This window comes from Eubalaena glacialis, chromosome 3 (assembly GCF_028564815.1).
Source record: "Eubalaena glacialis isolate mEubGla1 chromosome 3, mEubGla1.1.hap2.+ XY, whole genome shotgun sequence".
Lineage (NCBI taxonomy): Eukaryota > Metazoa > Chordata > Mammalia > Artiodactyla > Balaenidae > Eubalaena > Eubalaena glacialis.
In genome coordinates, this window is record NC_083718.1 from 56,596,954 (window position 1) to 56,617,761 (window position 20,808).

The window sequence follows — 20,808 nt, forward strand, 5'->3', positions numbered from 1 at the left end:
GGGTGAGATCCTAGCGATTACATGGCCTAGTGGGTCTCAGCAGCCTGGGGTGCGTGTGTGGTACGTGTCAGTGGGGGGAGGTGAGGTACGGAGACAAGGAAAGAGAAGAGAGGAATGACTGATATCTTGGGTTGGGGTGTATTTCTATATTTTATTATAGAATATTTTGAAAACCCCCAAGAAGATTTTGATGTAACTCTCCAGTGTGAGCCAGTGATAGAACCCCCTTCACATTGTTTGATAGATGAGAAAACATAGGGCCACAGAAGTGCAGTTAGTTATTGTGAGTTATTCAGGATTTGGGGGCAAAAACAAGACTTGAACCTGGGTCTCTCAATGCTAAGCCTAGAGCTCATTTCATCTTTATTTCACATGTGTCAGAGGTCAATTGAAATTTTCAGAAGCTGGAATCCATGAGTTTCAGAGTTACCATCGTCATCATCGACAATTATGTTTTGATACCAGTTATTATGTGCCAGACATTGGTCTCAAAACTTTCCATTCATTGGCTCATTTAATTCTTGTAAAACTTTATGAGGTTGATGTTGTTATTATGCCCATTTTACAGAGGAAGAAACTCAAGAACAGAGAAGTCAATGATGTTATCCCAAGAAAGTCCTTTGGACAGTCTAAATGACCTATTAACCTAAGATCCACAGATGTGAGTCTCCTAAGGGAGCTGTGCTCACAGAAGTTTATCCTAAATTCCTCTATAAGAGTGGAATAAGAATGACCTTAAAAGTAAGGTCACTCTTATTTTTAAAATTTCCATGGATTGATGAAAAGTCTAAAAATCTTAGAGAACAAAATCAAGATGCACCTAAAATAAATTTCCTGGCTTGGACAAGGATGCTTAAGCCTTCTGCTTTGGAAGAAGCCATGTGGCTCCTGTTTAGATGGCCTGTCAGCATGGCCTTATAAGAAGGCAATTGTATCTCCCTTGTGATGTCTTAGAAACCATAAGGTCAGGCATGTTCCCCCAAACTGGGCCCTGGTGGACAACCCACAATTGCTGGTTTCCTCCCCTGAGTTACACGGCTCTTCCCTTAGACCCCCAAACCCAACTGAACCTGTACCCAAGTTCCCCATCCTCTCCTTCCTGCCCAATCTCAGGGTGTCCATCTAAGGTGTAAGGGGCTTGCACCCTTGCTGGCTCCTGCACCCCCTGCTCTCAGCTCCCTACTTTCTGTCGTAGGAGACAGACCTCCAAGGATTGGCTGCCCCTTTGCCTAATTCTGAATTGTCCCACCAGCTCTTGATATATCCCTCTTTATGTATTCTGTTACCAAGATTGCCTGAATCATGCCACCTGGCCCCTGCCCCTGGCTATGCCCAGTCGCTCTCCCTGGATCCAGCTACTGAAGCTGGCTTAGTCATCCCCTCCCCATCCCTGGCAGACAGCTGGTTCCACCCTGCAGAGAGGAAACCTTCTCTTTTCCTGCCTCCTTCCCACCAGGTTGGCTTCCATCGCTGAAGCCCCAGCTCACTTCCCAGCAGAGCCAGCCTCTGTATACATAGGCTAGTTTGTTTCTTTCAGGCCTGGGAAGCCGAAATAAGCCTAAGGCAATCACATGGAAAATGCTCACCGCTGTGCAGGCTGCAGCACTAAGGCCGGGCTGACAAGGAACTCTCCATCCTGACCCACAGCCCTCACAGTTACTCTTGCTCCTGGCTTTCTGCCACGCCTGTCACCGAATCTGAACTTTTAGCCCAAGCTCTGCCCTACTGGGGCCTTGGCACAGACCAGAATGTAAAATGACAATGCCCTGGGCTCTGCCAAACAGCGCAGAGCTCCAGAGATGTTACAGATGCAGCTGTGACCAGCAAACAACATTGTTTCCCGGAGTGTTTGTAAATATATGAGTTGCCCGACAGCCTGTGGAATTAAATATAGATGCTACATCACAAACTCTAGCTAAAATAAACTATATGCTGCTCAATGAATGTCAATAGGTACACTGAGAAAGAACCATTCTCTCTTTTTGTAGCGTGGTCCAAGGAACCCATCCTTAAGTGGTATTTTGGTTGTTTTTTTGATGAAGGCGACTTTTTTCTCCCGCAGGCGTTTGACTGGTACTGGCAGGCAGTTGGGGGGAGGGTGGAGGCATGAGGAGACAAAGTGGGTGCAATCAGTAAGTTTGCTGTGTTGGGTGTCGTGTGTACAGTATGGTGGCAGCTTACCAGGTAGACAGGGAAATTACTGTCAAACTTTTGAGATTGATGGCCTAAGGGCACCGTTTCTAAAAGTATGGTCTGAGGCTCACTGGTCGTTTGGAAAGACTGTCTGAGGGGGAGCAAGCTTATCCATCACTGGGAGCCCGCTCTTTCATTCTCCAGCCAAATGACTCGCCTTCCCTTGCATTGATTAACACAGGTGGCCTGTATATTACCAACCTCTTAAATTAATAATGGCAGGTTACCAGAAGCTGGTATTCCTAAAATCAGCACCCTGCAAGAGTTTACTAGGCACTCGCTCTCCTTCAGGCTTCAGCTGAGAAGGCTTATTGCCATGCAATCCTCTGTGTTGATGCAAAGCTCGCCCTGCACAGATCACCAAAACCCCTACTCTATGAGGTGGTGCAAAATGAGAGGTGCTTTGAATTTAGGGCCTGTTCAGTGTCATCCTGAGGAGTTAAGGTTTTTACTTGCGTTGATCATTTTAATTTATGTAATTGCTTATTTTATTTGTTTGGTTGTTCTTGATGTTCCCCTCCAATTCTTTAACAGCAAGTTCTCTCTCCAGTAAAAGGTGGAACTGTAGACTTCGATAGACTGCAGTGACTTGGGCACTATCAGGAGATCCTTGTGCAAAAAAGCTTTCAGAGACTTCAGTGGAAGAACGAGAGCAATTCTTTAAAAATCTTAATTCACACTTCATTCTGGGTCACACTGCTACTGACTACCAAAACGATGTTTGAAAAATTTAGCCCTTTGTAAGATGGGGCAATAAGTTTCCCACTTCCTTTCTTTTAGGAAAGTTAATAAATATCTACTCATTATTCCAACTAATGTTTATTGGACAAAGGACATCCCATTTAGCTAGAATGTGAAATGCATGAAGCGAACTATGGGAGAAAAGACTAGAAGGTAGTGCTTGGATTTCTTTGAAAGAAAGGAGAGTGCAAATCCTTGTTATAATTTTCTTATAGCAAGCCTTATTAGCCAAAGTCACATTAGGAAGACTCTGTGCTGACCAGGATTTGCATATGTCCACAATTCAGTAGTAACTAAGGCTCAAATCAGCAACTTCTGACTCAAAAGTGAGATTAAATTATTTTCAGCCCAATTTTGAATTGTGTCATTGATTTTCAGTCCAAATCTTTGGAAAAATACTATAAAGTAACTTTGTTAAGAATTTTTAAAATTAAATCAAGTATTCCATTTCTCAAACATGGTAACAGAGAATATAGTCAAGACAAAGCCGACCATTTACTCCAGTGGGTCTCAGCTGGGGGGGCAGGGGGTTTGGGTGTGGGTGTATGTGTGAGATTTTGACCCCAGGAGACCTTTGTCAATTTCTGGAGAAATTTTTCATTCTAACAATTTGGAGAGGGGTGCTACTTCTAGGGGGTTAAAGCCAGGCAGCTGTTAAACATCCTATAATGCACAGAACAGCTCCCCACAGCAAATAATCCTCTGACCCCAAACATCAGTAGTCCTGAGGTTGGGAAGATCTGACTTACGCCAACAAATGCTAATAAGCCCAGGCTCATAAAGTGTCTCTGAGTAGTAGAAGATCGACTTTTTAGGTAAGTTTTTCATGTATATCTAGTTTGCCAACATTTGTCATGGTGGCAAAGACCAAAATCACTCACCTTCGCAGTCCCTCCTTCTAGGCCTCCTGCTTCATGCTTAATTGGTCCTTGATAACAATAACAATCAAGTGGTACAAGTCCTATTTATTGAGTGCTTATGTCCTATTTATTGAGTGCTTATTTCCTACTCGATGCTGTGTTTAGCACTTTACTTGCAACAGGGTGGGTATTATTGATCCCTGAACAATTAATAAAAGGAAAATGAGATTCTAAGAGATTAAGAAACTTGTACAACTTTCTGCCTTCCTTCTTTCTTTCCTAATTCAATCAAAAAGCCAATAGGCAGGCCTGTGTGATGGGGGCAACCTAGTAAGGGTCTGAATCCATGTGAGGTAGGTGGTTGAAAGGGGCAGCAGCCAGTGGAGTAAGGAAATTGGTTACATACAGGGGGATCTAGCCAATAAGTAATTATATTGAGGATAACAGGTGCTAAGTTTCTCATGGTCAAGGAAATTATAAATAAGGAAAATACAAAAGCTAAAATAAACCCTGTGGTATGGACTTGGGATTACAGGTATGAACTTGTGGTTCTAAATATAGGTAGCGAAATAGAGGGATATAGAGATGAAGAGATGGAAAGATTTTGGATTTGGATTTCTTTGAAAGAAATGGATAGTGTAAATGTGTGTGTGTGTGTGCATGTGCTAAATACAATATGATATTCTGGATTGAATTCTGGAACAAAAAAAGATAGTAGTGGAAAAACTGATGAAATCTAAGTAGTTTATAGTGTAGTTAACAGTACTCCACCAATGTTAATTTCTTAGTTTTGACGTATGTTCCACAGTTACATAAGATATAAAAATTAGGGGAAGCTGCATGAAACTAGAAATCAACCACAGAAAAAGAAATGAGAAAAAATGATTACATGGAGACTAAACAACATGCTACTAAAAAACCAATGGGTCAAAGAGGAAATTTTAAAATACCTTGAGACAAATTACAATAAAAACACACCATACAAAATCTATGAGATGTATCAAAAAGCAGGTCTTAGAGGGAAGTTCATAGTGATACAGGCCTTCCTCAGAAAACAAGAAAAATCTCAAATAAACAACCTAACCTACCACTTAAAAGAATTAGAAAAAGAAGAACAAGCAAAACCTAAAGTGAGCAGGAGGAAGGAAATAATAAAGATCAGAGAGGAAATAAATAAAATAGAGATTAAAAAAATAGTAAAAAATCCATAAAACCAAGAGCTGGTTCTTTGAAAGGGTAAACAAAATTGACAAACCTCTGGCCAGGCTCACCAAGAAGAAAAGAGAGAAAACCCAAATAAACAAAATAAGAAATGAAAAAGGAGGAATTCCCTGGTGGCGCAGTGGTTAAGAATCTGCCTGCCAATGCAGGGGACATGGGTTCAGTCCCTGGTCCAGGAAGATCCCACATGCTGCGGAGCAACTAAGCCCGTGTCCCACAACTACTGAGCCTGCACTCTAGAGCCCGCGAGCCACAACTACTGAACCCACGCATCACAACTACTGAAGCCCACGTGGTCTAGGGCCTGTAAGCCACAACTACTGAACCCGCATGCTGCAACTACTGAAGCCTGCATGCCTAGAGCCCATGCTCCACAACTAGAGAAAGCCCGCACACAGCAACGAAGACCCAATGCAGCCAAACATAAATAAAATTAATTTTTAAAAAAAGAAATGAAAAAGGAGACATAACAACCAATACTGCAGAAATACAAAAAGAAATAATAAGAGAATACTATGAACAATTACATGCCAACAAATTCAACAACCTAGAAGAAATGGTCAAGTTTCTAGAAACATATAGTCCACCAAAATTGAACCAAGAAGAAACAGATATTTGAACAGACCAATCACTAGAAGTAAAATAGAATCTGTAATTTAAAAAAAAAACAAAAAAAAAACGCCCTACAAACAAAAGTCCAGGACCAGATGGCTTCACAGGCAAATTCTACTAAATATACAAAGAAGAACTTATACTGATCCTTCTCAAACTCTTCCAAAAGACTGAAGAGGAGGCAACACTCCCAAAGACATTTTATGAAGCCACCATCACCCTGATACCAAAACCAGATAAAAATACCACCAAAAAAGAAAATTACAGACCAATATATTTGATGACTATAGATGCAAAAATTCTCAAAAAAATATTAGCAAACTGAATCCAACAACACATAAAAAAGATCATACGCCACAACCAAGTGAGATTCATCTCAAGTTCACAGGGATGGTTCAGCATATGCAAATCAATCAATGTGATACATCACATCAACAAAAGAAACAACAAAAAACACATGATCGTCTCAATAGATGCAGAAACAGCACTTGACAAATTCAACATCCATTCATAATAAAAAACCTCTTACCAAAGTGGGTATAGAAGGAACAGATCTCAACATAATAAAAGCTATTCACGACAAACCCACAGCTAATATAATACTCAATGGTGAAAAGCTGAAAGCCTGCCTGCTAAAATCTGGAACAAGACAAGGATGCCTACTCTCACACTTCTATTCAAATCCACAACAATCAGACAAGAAAAAGAAATAAGAGGTATCCAAATTGGAAGGGAAGAGGTAAAATTGTCTTTATATACAGATGACATTATACTGTATATAGAAAACCCTGAAGACTCCACACAAAAACTGCTAGAACTGATAAATGAATTTGGCAAGGGAGCAGGATACAAGATTAACATACAGAAATTGGTTGCATTTCTTTACACTAACAATGAGATATCAGAAAGGGAATGTAAAAAAAAAAAAAAGTACCTTTTAAAAACACACCTCCCTCCAAAAAAATAAAATACTTAGCAATAAACCTGACCAAGGAGGTGGAAGACTTATACACTGAGAAATATAAAACATTTATGAAGGAAACTGAAGATTATTCAAAGAAATGGAAAGATATCTCATGCTCTTGGATTGGAAGAATTAATATTGTTAAAATGGCCATACTACCCAAAGCAATCTACAGATTTAATGTGATCTCTATTAAATTACCCATGACATTTTTCACAGAACTAGAACAAATAATCCTAAAATTTCTATGGAAACATAAAAGACCCAGAATTGCCAAAACAATCCTGAAGAAAAAGAACAAAGCAGGAGGCATAACCCTCCCCAGACTTCAGACAATACTACAAAGCTACAGTAATCAAAACAGCATGGTATTGGCACAAAAACAGACATATAGATCAATGGAACAGAACAGAGAGCCCAGAAATAAACTCACACACCTATGGTCAATTAATCTTCGACAAAGGAGGCAAGAACATACAGTGGGAAAAAGACAGTCTCTTCAGCAAGTGGTGTTGGGAAAGTTGGACAGCCACATGTAAATCAGTGAAGTTAGAACACACCCTCACACCATACACAAAAATAAACTCAAAATGGCTTAAAGACTTAAACATAAGATGTGACACTGTAAAACTCCTAGAAGAGGTTAGAGGCAAAACATTCTCTGATATAAATCCTATCAATGTTTTTTTAAGTCAGTCTCCCAAAGCAATAGAAATAAAAACAAAAATAAACAAATTTGACCTAATCAAACTTACAAGCTTTTGCACAGCACTGGAAACCATAAACAAAATGAAAAGACAACCTACAGAATGGGAGAAAATATTTGCAAATGATGCTACCTCCAAGAGCTTAATTTTCAAAATATACAAACAGCTCATACCACTCAACAACAAAAATCAAACAACCCAATTGAAAAATGGGCAGAAGACCTAAATAGACATTTCTTCAAAGAAGAAATACAGATGGCCAAAAAGCACGTGAAAGGATGCTCAACATTGCTAATTATTAGAGAAATGCAAATCAAAACTACAATGAGGTATCACCTCACACCGGTCAGAATCGCCATCATTAAAATGTCTACAAATAATAAATGCTGGAGAGAGTGTGGAGAAAAGGGAACCCTCCTACACTGGTTGGTGGGAATGTAAGTTGGTGCAGCCACTATGGAAAACAGTATGGAGGGTCCTCAAAAAACTAAAATAAAATTGCCATACGATCCAGGAATCCCACTCCTGGGCATACATCCAGATGAAACTATAATTCAAAAAGATACATGTACCCCAATGTTCATAGCAGCACTATTCACAATAGCCAAGACATGGAAACAACCTAAATGTCCATGGACAGGTGAATGGATAAAGAAGATACGGTACATATATACAATGGAAAACTACTCAGCCATAAAAAAGAATGAAATAATGCCATTTGCAGCAATATGGAGGCAACTAGAGATTATCATACTAAATGAAGTAAGTCAGAAAGAGAAAGACAAACACCATATGATATCACTTATATGTGGAATCTAAAATATGACACAAATGAAAGTATCTATGAAACTGAAACAGACTCACAGACATAGAGAACAGACTTGTGGTTGCCAAGGGGGAGGGGGATAGGGGAGGGATGGAGTGGAAGGTTGGGAGATCTAAGCTATTATGTATAGAATGGATAAACAACAAGGTCTTACTATATAGCACAGGGAACTATATTCAATATCCTATGATAAACCATAGTGGAAAAGAATATTAAAAAAGAATGTATATATATATATATATATATATATATATATATATATATATATATATATGTATAACTGAATCACTTTGCTATACAGCAAAAATTAACAGGACATTGTAAGTCTACTATATTTCAATTTAAAAAGTAAAATAAAATTAGGGGAAGCTGGGTGAAGGATATACTGGAATCCTGTGCTCTAACTTTTCTGTAAATCTAAAATTACTCCAAAATAAAATGTTTATTTAAAATTAGAGTGTATACATGCATATAGGTACATGATACATGTTTCATAGTGCATGTGTTCATACACATACATAACACACACACACACAAGCAATCTTTCCCAGTTCTGTCCACCCAAGTACATCCAGTAGAGCTCACCCTGCTTCAAGATCTTGGTTTCTAAGTCCTGTTCTCCATTAAAAGGAATCAGGGATCCTTGGAGAAATGGATGATTACAGGCCTGTGTCAGTTAAGGTATAAGATGAGTCTGGAACAATTTTGTGACAGAAACCTTGTGTGTGCTGACAAATTTTTAACAACTACATCTTTGGAGGAAAAAGTTCTGGTTGTAGCATTTGCCAGTTTCCATGGAGTAAATAAATACTCCCAATTGTTTAATTCTAAGCTACTAACTTCATGTTAGTTAGTACTTGCAAATTTCCTGAAAAATTTAGAATGGACTCTTACAAACCAGTGTAAGCCAGCTCCAGCAAACCACTGGATTAAAAAATACCAAAGAATGATGGGTGCATGTCAAAAGGACACAGAGCTGCCTTGAAAGGCTTCCTCTCATGAATCCTGGGACAATCAGTAATGGGTTATATTCCTTTGAATAAAATAGGAATCCAAGAAGCCATATTATATTTATATAATAAATGTAGGAAAAAATAAATAATAATTTCTAATTGATTATATAATTAATTAAATAATAATTTAGAATAAAATTCCTAATAAATGTAGAAGAATAATGGAATTAGAAAAATCATCATTTATATATATTGTAGAAAAGTAAATATAGAAAATAATCGTAATTTATAATTGAGATATAATTAAATAATACTTTGTAATAATTTATAATAAACAGAAAAATGATAGAATTAGAAAATCATAATTTAGTAATTATCAGTTATAACCCACTCAGGCAAGAAACATAAATCACTGTAAACTAGGAGGTAAAATTTGGTGAAGAACATGGTATTTCATAGTCTCAAAATATCTCCCTTGAAAATACTTATTAATTATACAAAGAAAAAATAACTTTACAGTGAACAAACCTGGCAGCCACCATCTTACTCAAATGATCAAAGTCAACACCACTGGAAATTGGACAAATACAAATCACGTCCACCTGACAGGATCCAGTGAGATCACAACATCACTTCCATGACATTCTGGCCAAATATTCATAACTTGAATTCAACATGAGGAAACATCAGACAAACCCGAACTGAGGGACATCCTACAAATAATAAGCCCATAATCTTCAAAAATATTAAGGTTATGAAGGTCCAAGGAACCAATCATTCCTGATTGAAGGGCACTGGAGAGACATGGCAATTTTGTGCCATGTGCAATCTGGGTTGGATCTTCTGCTGTAAGAGACATTATTGGGTCAGGTGCAACCGTTGAATGGGGTCTCTGGGGAAAGGGCACATGGGAGTCCTTTGTACTCTTGTATACCTTTCCTGTAAGATTGAAATTATTGTAATGTACAAAGGAAAAATGAAAAATAAAGTCATACATTGTTACACAGCTCATGCAGCCCCCACTGAACCTCTAGTTGTTCTAACTTTGACACCTATGCCATTTACCAACCCATGATTCTAAAATACGTTTGTCTACTGAACTCAAGGAGAGATGTCTAATACATAGTTTTAAGACACACCCTCATTGTTCATAGCTTAGAAGATACAACTGGGGACTTGCTAAGGAGGCTGTATCCAGTGTTGTCCAATAAAAATATAATGCAAACTACATAAATATTTTAAATTGATTAGCAGCGACATTCAAAAGGTAAAATAAAATAGATGCAATTAATTTTAATAATATATTTTATTTAACCTAATGACCACAAAATATTTTCATTTGAACATGTAATTAATATGAGAAAATTATTATCAAGATATTTTACAGTTTTTCACACCGAGTCTGAAGTCTGGGGTGTATTTTACAGTTACAGCACGTCTCAACGTAGATACAAATTGTTTTTAATCAGAAATACTTGATTCTGTATTTAGATTTGAAATAATTTACAGTTGAAAAAGATTCATAAACACAAGTTATTTTAAGCATAAACTTATTTTTATAATAATTGAATGGAGTATATGCATTTTAACTTTTAAATTAATCAAAATTAGATCAAATCTGAAAACAATTTCTTAGTTGCTTGAGCCACTTGTGGAGTGCTCAAGAGCCACACGTGGCTAGTGGCTACCTATTGAACATGGCTGGATAGGTCCACAATTCATCTGCTCCTATATACCCCTGTGTATGCACGTTGCTTACACTATTCCCATAAATGCAGACACACTATAACTTTATGAGGATCAGTATACTCTTTTCTTCTGCTGCCTTAAGCATGAAGATTTTGAATGAAGCATGGTTCCACACAACTGAAGGGATCAGAAGTCCTGGCTCCCGGCTTTCTACTTCCAACTACTAAATTAGTCTCCCTTAAATCATGGCTTCTGGGACTTCCCTGGCGGTCTAGTGGTTAAGACTTCACTTTCCAATGCAGGGGTGCGAGTTCAATCCCTGGTAGGGGAGCCAAGATCCCACATGCCTCACGGCCAAAAAACCAAAACATAAAACAGAAGCAATATGGTAACAGATTCAATAAAGACTTTAAAAAAAAATCATGGCTGCCTGTGAACTAGAATGTAAGTGAATAAATATGGAAGGTACATAGCAGAATGGTACCACAAGGGAAAGTTCTTTACAATTGAAAAGCACTAGACAAATGTTAATCGTTCAGGTTATTTTTATTATTCGAGGCCAGAACCAGTGGACAGAAGACATTGCCATCACAAAGACTTTTAACAAGTCAGTGAATTTGCTATTTTGACTTCTCCATAATTATAATAAAAGGATGCACTACCCACTTCCAACCAACCCTCACACACCTGCACTGCCAAATGAATTAGAAAATATTCGCAAAATGCCTTGCTCTCCTGAGAGAAAAGTGTTGCAAGTGAATTTATACTGATAATTGTTGCCAAGTGATGCAATCATGGATACATTTTATTGTCTTTGTTACGATTTTCTTTTTCCAAATTTTCTACAATACAATGCATTAGTTTTACAATCAGAAAAAAACAAAACAAAACCTTTTCTAATTAAAAAAACAAATGAGTGTAAGGCATTAAGAGGACTCTTCTGTCTCCGTTTTTCTCATCATCTATCCAACTGAGCAAGACCCGAGTCTTAGCTGTTCTGACTTGAGAGTTTCAACCACCAATTAGAACAGCTGGTCAGACAATCCTTTCATTTCCAACCATCTCAGCGCCTTACACTTGGTTGCTCCACTTGTGTGAGGTGGAGCTGGGGTTTAGTCGGAAACAAACAGAAACGATTCATCATCAAACTCATTCACAAATGTCGCTCCTTCAGCTCTCAACTGGCCCCGCCACCCTTTGATATTCTGCCAACTCTCCAGCCTCGCGCTTGCTCAGTCCTTGGCCAGGCAGCCTGTGGGGATGGCCAGGCAGCTCCTGGAACCGGCACTGGTGATTCAGCAGGACAGGGCTTTCCTTCTCACCCCATCCATCCTCAGTCTCTGCCCTAATGAGCTGCCCGAAGGCTGAAACTGCCCTCCTGACATCGCAGCTGGCATGGAGGGCCTGGGGAGAAATTACCCATATGCTTTCTGTTCTCGCTGTCCCCTGAAGGTTCAATTAAAGATGCTCCCAGTTCTTGTGTTTTGGTTCTTTTTTTCATCCTGACTTAGAATGCTCCCCTCCCCGACAGGGCCACCCCATACTGCGTTTCCGATTACCCTTGCACAATACCAAGAGATGCCATTCACACCGTAATCTAAGTGAATGACTTAGACCTGCACTGTTGAGCAGAGCGCAACCTCTGTGGTCAGTCACATCTGGGCCTTTGCCAGGTCCTATGTTTTCTCTTAACCTCCAGAATGACAATTAAACTTCCCTTTTTGTAACACAGCACAGTTGTACAGAAGTAGGGACCATATGCAAGAAAAGACTCAAAGGGCAAAGGAAAAAAGGTAAATTTGTCTGATCATGAAGGACATCGCTGGGTACCACTGACACACCCCAAGAGTAGAGTCCGCAGAGGTAGCTTGCCAGTATTAAAACATTTGAAGCCATGATGCAAATACAGAACGTTGTGGAGGAGGGTCCAGAGAGTCATGCACGTGGTTTATAGACTCAGTACCTGGGAGGTATTTCTCTGAAGGGCAGTTATCAGCAGTTAGTGGGTCATACCTGCTACTACACTGGGGAGAGGGGATGGTAAGCACGCTTCTTAAAATACTTATCTTCCCATTTTTGCTTGTTCAGTTTATTTCAGAGACACAAAACTATCACTCCTCAAACTGTCTCAACACAGTTCTTGAAGCTATGCACATACAGCCCCGCCCCCCAGTCCACAGACATCATTAAGCTTGGCTTCTGCAAACCCACAACTTTCCAATCTCCAAACCGGAGAGACTTGTTAGTACCTGTGGCGACTACTTACTGAGTAATAACTGGGTACCAGATGTTGTGCTCATTTCCTTACAGACACTGTCTCATTTGATCCGCAGGACAATAAATAGCATTGTGTTCTCCTGTTATTTTCTTTTTATGGATCAGGAAATTAGGAGCTAAAGAGATTAAGTAATTTCTCAAGGTGCCAGAATTTAATGGCCCAGGTGGGCTGTCAGGATCCAGAGGCCAGGTTGTAACCCCTCGGCTCTACCCTCCTCAGCCTATTTCTCCCTCAAGGCCCCATTTCTCTGCAGTTCTGGCCACTGCCCGCCCCTCCACCTGACTTCTCTGTCCCCTTGTGTCCGTATTTCTGCCTTTTCTTGCTTCTCCTGCTTCCTCCTCCGAATCTGGCTTCCTGACCCATTCCCCTCACTTCCTGTCATCCTCCATCCATTCAGTGTGGGCCTGTTCTAAATGATACAGGTAGAGAAAAAAATCCCAGAAAGATAGCTACCACATCAGTAGCTGACATCTGGAATTCTAGATTTATAGACAGAAAGGTCCCTTGTTTCATAGAGGGAGCACCAGAGTCCAGGGTGTGGTTACAAAATGTAGGTTTATGTAGCCCGCTGTGGGGAGATCTGGGACTAGAATCAAGACAGGTCTTTGCTACTCAGCCCAGAGACCCTTTACTGCACCCCACTCTTCTGACAAATCTATGGTTCCAACAAACCCCCAAGGGACACCATTTTCCGCACAGGACTTCCATGTGCCTGTCCTTACGTATCTGGATCCTAGGGCAACACTTATTTTCAGCAGCCCCACTCTTCCCCTTCAAAACCTTTTCCTACCCTGCATTTCTCCCCTCCCTTTGTCTCAGGCTCTGAGTTTTCTCTGAGCCTGTCTTCTGTTTACCTTCCCACCTGAGATTTGGGTTTTTCCAAGGTGTTAGCCACTCCGCTCTAGGTAACATCTTTCCTTCTACAGGGTTGTTTTCAGCAGGATATAAAGGCCATTAGTAAATCAATAAGCCTTTATTTAGCAAAGGGGGAGGGAGGGACCTGGAGTTTTTAATTCAGATCTAGCAACTCCTGGGGCATTATCAAGAGTATTCTAAAATTAGGCCTTTGAAAAGCATGAGGCTGCCATTGTTGGAACTTTATAGCTTCCTGCCCATAAACAGGAGCAGCTTGCTATGGGTGGGATCATTAGCTGAAATCTCCCTCTCCTGCAGTAGTTATGTCTTCCTCTAACTGGAGTACCATATGTGTTATCTATTGCTGTGGGGTTCTTTGTTTCTTTTATTCTTGCCTTCTCTCTCTTCTCTCCACGCAGCTCTTTCCTGGGCTCAGCATCTGTCCTTTTTCTTCTTTCCAGGAATTTTGAATTTCCATCTATCAGTGTGTTTCTATCTAACACACCAAATACTTCTGTCAGTACATCAAGTCTCATTTGTCGGTGTTGCCACAGTGAGCCTTCATAAACACATATCTTTCTGATATATTTACAAAGGTGATCCTCCAAAAGTCAGCACATGCCCTAGGACCCCTCATGCTTTCTATCAACCTTTGGGGGCTCCTATCATTGTTCCGCCCTTCCTCCTGTTCCAGTCCCACTCTCTCCAGGCAGAAAACAAACACACAGTCCTGCAGGCAAGTGTGTGAATGGGACAAGAGTAGTGATGGTTTGACCGCATACTTTAAGGCCAATGCCATGATGTCTAAAATAGCACAGTTAAGATTGAACCATATTTAACACTGGAATTCTGCATTTCCTTTGATCTAGCAAGTCTACATCTGGACAATTATTTCAGATATGCACAAAGATTCAGCTACGAAGATGTTTATTGTTTGGCAACTGGGAGAGAGAAAGAGCCACTTATGTTTCTAAGGTATATTAATTATCTATTACTGCGTAATAAATTATCAGAAACTTAGTGCCTGAAAACAATAAAGAACATTCAATTTCTCACACAATTTTTGTGGGTCAGGAATTTGGGTCGTTCTGGCTCTGGGTGTCTTGTGAGGTTGTAGTCATGATGTCAGCTAGGGTTACAGGCATCTGAAGGTCAGCTAGGGTTACAGGCTCTATGTCTAAGTTGGGTTATTTTCAAGGCTGACAGGTTGGTCAGTGCTGGCTCTTGGTTGGAAGTCTCTGTTCCTTTTCATATGGACCTCTCCATGGGCAGCTTGAGTATCCTCACAACACGGAAGCTGGCTTTCCTCTGAGTGAGTGATCCAAAAGACAGCAAGGCAAAAGCTGTAATGCCTTTTATGACCTAACCTTGGAAGTCACACACTATCATTTCTGCTGTGTTTATTGCTCACATAGACCAAGCCTGATTCCCCGTGGGAGGGGGTTACACAAGGGTTTGAATACCAGAACTGAGAATCACTGAAGACCATCTTGAAAGCTGGCTACCACATATGGGGAAGACTTCACCAAGAGAAGTAGTCACCAGGAATTGTTTGTACTGTGAGTCTGAGAGAAGAACAGATCTGGTCTGGCTCTGTTAGTTCTAGACTTCTTTCTCTTTGTAAGCTGTCTGCCTGCAGTGGATATGCATTCTGCCTGTTCTATCATCCAATAAGTTAGCAGAGCAGGCTCTGCTTCTGTTGCACGGTGGTTGGTTTGGAGAGGTCGTGATGGGAAGGCTTGTTTTGTCTATGCCAGATTTAGTTCCAGATCTAGGTCACATCCTCTACTCATCTCTTTCAGAAATAAAGCTGATCTTTACCTGTGTCTTATCCCTAAATTGGATCCCAACTTTTGAGTGTTTTGCTGACCCCCCACATTCACAATTATGTCTTATATTTTATAATGTTATCTTCATAATAGTGGAGAAATCAAAACAACCTAAATGTCAAATAATAGATTGCTTGAGCAAATTATGGCATATCCATACAATTCAGTATAATGTAATCATTTGAGAGTATGCTATGTAAGAATATGAAAAATTGTACAGGATATATTAAGTGACAAATACAGGCTATAAAACAGTATGCAAGTTATTATTCTGTTAAAAAAAAATGTATATCTGCTGAAAAAAGAACTCCAAGGAGATAGATACATACCAATTGTAGTTACCAATGGTTGGTAGGTTTATGGGGAATTAAAATTTCCTTCATTTGGGCTAATCTGTTCTTCCTAAATTTCCTACATTTTACAGTCATTACCTTTGTAATGAGGAAAACAAGAGGAAAAGTTTGCAGATACTAGTTTGGGGATTCATTTAAAAGTAATTAAAGCTTTCTAACTCACAACTTTTACTGGGGAGAGAGTCAGGCATCTGAGTATCCCCCAGCCCACTTCCATAAGTTCATGTGACATCACTGACCATTGCCTCTTCTGTAAACATTCTCTTCTCTTGACTTCCTTGATCCCACAGTCTGTTTTTACTGCTTTCTCTGTGGCCACTCCTTGTAGACTCATATTCCTACACCAAGTCATTAAATGTTGGGAGTTTCTCAAAGCCCAAGGCCAGGCCTTTATCTCTTCTTACTATATATTCTACCACTAGGTGATTTCACCCCCATTCGTGGCTACACAAGGCAGTTTACCCATAGATCATGTGAAATTCATACCTCTAGCCCAGGTCTCCATCCTGAGCTCATATGATTTGTGTACAACCTGAGTATTTTAACTGGATGTCTCAAAACTTCCTCAAATTCAACATCCTGAAAACCAGCCTCATGATCTTAAGTGGTTTCCTATCAGAATGAAGGGTACAATAATACATCTAGTCTTGTGGTTCTCAATCCTGGGTGCATATTGAAATCATCTGTAAAATCTTTTTAAAAATACCAATGCCACATTACTATATATAAAATAAACAATAAGGACCTACTGTATAACACGGGGAATTATGTTCTATATCTTGTAATAACCTATAATGGAAAAAAGTATATATATATATATATATGACCGAATCATTTTGCTGCACACCAGAAACTAACGCAATATTGTAAACCAACTGTACTTCAATAAAAAAATAAGAAAAAAGATACCAATGTCTGGACCCCCAAAGATTCTGGTTTTAAAAGCCTGGGGTCAGGCCCTAGAGTACTTTTTTTTAAAGCCTCCCAATGACTTTTACTGAGTGGACAGAGTTAGCGCCACTGATCTACTTATTCAATAGAAACCGGGTAGTCATTTTTGACATCTTCCTCTTCCTTGCCCCTTAAGTGCAAGCCACCACTAAGTTCCATTAATCTGACCTCTAAAATAACGCTCAAAGTTAAACCTTACGTCTCTGTCTTCACTGCCACCACCCTAATCTAAACCATCATCTCTCATCTAGACTTTCAATGCACTCTGCATAATCCATCAGATCTGAACATCTGTCATCTCCTTCTTCCCTCCTGTGGTGGACACACCCTAAGGTGGCCCCCAATGAGTCAGGCCCTTGCATAACTCCCTCCCCTTGAGTACAAGGAGGATCCGTAATTTATGTCTAACCAGTAGAATGCAGCAAAGGGGATAGGATGTCACTCCCATGATTACAGTACATGACGTAAGACTCCATATTACCAGACTGGAGACAGAGATTCTCCTGGGGCCTTGAAGAAGCAAACAGCCATGTCGTGAACCGCCTCTTCAGGGCCATGGGTCGGGGACCTGAGGGCAGCCTCCAGTTGACAGCCAGTAAGAAGCTGGGGCCCTCAGACCTATAGCTGCAAGGAAATAAATTCAGTCAACAAGGACTTCCCTGGTGGCGCAGTGGTTAAGAATCCGCCTGCCAATGGACATGGGTTTGAGCCCTGGTCCGGGAAGATCCCACATGCCAAGGAGCAACTAAGCCCGTGCGCCACAACTACTGAGCCTGTGCTCTAGAGCCCGCGAGCCACAACTACTGAGCCCATGCACCACAACTACTGAAGCCCACGTGCCTAGAGCCCGTGCTCTGCAGCAAGAGAAGCCACGGCAATGAGAAGCCCACGCACCATAACGAAGAGTAGGCCCCGCTTGCCGCAACTAGGGAAAGGTCGAGCACAGCAACGAAGACCCAATGCTGCCAAAAATAAATAAATAAAATAAATTTTTAAAAAATCAAAATAAAATAAAATAATCTTAAAAAAAAAAATTCAGTCAACAAGCTGAAAGCACTTGGAAGTTAATTCTTCCCTAGTTGAGCTTCCAGGTGACAATGCAGCCTGATCAACATCTTGACTGCAGACTTGTGAGACCCTGAGCAGAGACTCTGTCTAAGTCATGCTTGGATTCCTGACTCATGCAAAATATGGAATAATTAATGTGAGTTGGTTGAAGTCACTAGATTTGTGGTAATTTGTTAGGCAGCTCCTTACTCTCAACCCCCAAACATATCAATTATTTCATGCCTTCCCATCACTCTTTAGATATATGTTTAAGAAATTATCAAAATAACCTATGAAGCTGTGAATGACCTGCCTCACCCACATCTCCAGTCTTGTATGTTCTACCCTGCTCTGTGCACTCACCATGAAGACCTTCTTAAGGACCTCAGACCGGTCTAATGTCCTTCAACCACGGGGCATTTGCTCCTCATGTTACCTCTGCCTTGAGGGCTCTGCTCCAGTTCTCTCTTAACTCAATTCACTTCCTTAAGGAAGCCTTCCTTGAATCTCCCTGTCAGGGTCAAATTTCCGATTATAGCCACCTGCAACCTTGTGTCTCTTTTACTCATAGCACTTGCCAACTATGATTTTACACAACTGTTTGAATCATTGTTTGATCAAGGTCTGTCTCCCCTACTAGTCTTAAGTTCCGTATAGGTTGCAACACGACTCCTTTGGGCTCATCATTTATCCCCAGTACTTAGCATATTACCTAACACATAATAGGCATTTAAATGTTCCTTGAGTGAATGAAAAGTGAACTGGATATGGCTTTTGTTTAGAGCACTGGATCTCACTTCATCTCAACGGATCCCAATTAGATCTAGGTTTATAAGGCTGACCCTCACTCCAGATTCAAGAATGGGAGTTCCAGACATGCCCTAGGCTTTGGGAAAAACCTACTACAACCAGCGAAATATTTACTCAATTTTTACTCTCCAGGCAAACTCTTTTTAATGACAACCAACTTAATGTAAGGCAATGTGTTAGTTATCATGTGGGCTGCCAAGAGGTACAATGCAAAATCTCTGACTTCCCATAACAAGGAAGGACCCACCTTAGGGTCTCAAAAGAAAGTTGAAGAAACATTCCACCTTCTCTTTTATTAAAGAAACAATCCTTTATGATCCAATTGATGAAGTTGAAATTGCCAGAAGACTCCTGTTCAAGCCTATCCTAATTAAATAAGGGACAAATTAGAAGAAAATAATCTGAAAGTATAGATACACCATCATAAGTTTAGGCTTCCAGAACCCTTGGATGTCCAAGTTCTATTCAACACCTGTGTTATACACTATGAGGCACAATAAATATTATTTTTGTAGCTTATATTTATTCCACAAAATATTGACTAATTGCTACAGGCAACGCACTAATCATCTGTTTCCTTAATTTACATTCTAATGGGGAAGGGTACATTCAGCAAGCATATCAACAAATAAATACATAATATATCAGGTAGTAACAGTTCCATGAAGAAGAATAAAGCAGGGCAAGGGGATAGGGAGAAACAGCGAGGGTTGCTGTTTTGCAGAGAGTACTCAAGTAATAGGGTATTTGAGCAAAGACTTGAAGCAAGTGGGGTGTGAACTTAAGAGGGCATTTGGAGGATAAAAGCATGCCAAGCTTAGGTAGGAGTGCAGGCAGGAGCTACAGGAATGACAAAGAGGCCAGAGTGGCTACAGGGCAGAGAGGGAGTGAGAGAGTAGGAAGAAGCGAGGTCAGAGAGGTAGACGGCCAGATTCTGTCAGACTCTGTAAGGACTCCAGCTGTAATCTGAATATAATAATCTGTTGTAGCAGCCTTGTTCTGGCTGCTCTGTTGAGAATAGCCTCCAGGATGCCCTGGGTGGAGTAGAACACTGTTCAGAGGTCAGAGCAACCAGGTAAAAGATGGTGATGGCTTGGATTAAAGTGGTAGCTGTGGAGATGGTGAAAAATGGTCAAATTCTCTCTATATTTTACATCCAGAGCCATTGGTATCTACTGATGCATTCACTGGTTGGAAGAATAAGGAAAAAAGAGGAGTCTGGTCATGCTCTAGAATTCAGTGCATTTTTTAAAAAAAGAAGATATCCTTCAATCCCTTTCCTACCCTGCTTTCATGCAACAACATCAACAAAATAATCTTGGGACATGCCTGCATCCCGAATTTCTCAATCTAAACTAAATTTTAAAATCAGAATGCTAAGAAGCAATTTTTACCCTGAAAATGCTGTCATTTTTTTTTTTTAATATTTATTTAATTTAATTTATTTATGGCTGTGTTGGGTCTTCGTTTCTGTGCGAGGGCTTTCTCTCTAGCTGCGGCAAGTGGGGGCCACTCTTCATCGCGGTGCGTGGGCCTCTCATTATCGCGGCCTCTCCCGTTGCGGAGCACAGGCTCCAGACGCGCAGGCTCAGCAATTGTGGCTCACGGGCCTAGTTTCTCCGCGGCATGTGGGATCCTCCCAGACCAGGGCTCGAACCCGTGTCCCCTGCATTGGCAGGCAGATTCTCAACCACTGCGCCACCAGGGAAGCCCAATGCTGTCGTTTTTGTATCCTCCCCAAAGAAAGATGAGGCAAAGGGCTTCAGCTGGAGCATGATGGAGAACTGTTGAATACAAGGAAATCTAGATCAGATGCTGTGAGTAATCAACTATGGGAATTAATCCTTAACAGTCCTCAATTCAATCTGTCTGGGACATTTTGGGGAGGGTTGGTGGCCCTCCAGTGTCTTTCTACCTCA

The 20,808-nt window shown here is 40.4% G+C and overlaps 1 protein-coding gene across 2 annotated transcripts in view; it reads right to left on the reverse strand.

Annotated features, from left to right (window-relative positions):
* BRINP2 (BMP/retinoic acid inducible neural specific 2) overlaps nt 1-20,808 on the reverse strand; it is a 124,133-nt gene that overhangs the window by 68,425 nt on the left and 34,900 nt on the right. Inside the window, exon 2 of one of the 2 annotated variants that reach the window (XM_061185677.1) lies at nt 17,514-17,656. The exons of the other annotated variant lie outside the window; for it this stretch is intronic. The gene's annotated coding sequence lies outside the window, so the exon portion shown is untranslated. The remainder of the gene's footprint in view (nt 1-17,513; nt 17,657-20,808) is intronic. 2 annotated transcript variants of the gene reach the window in all.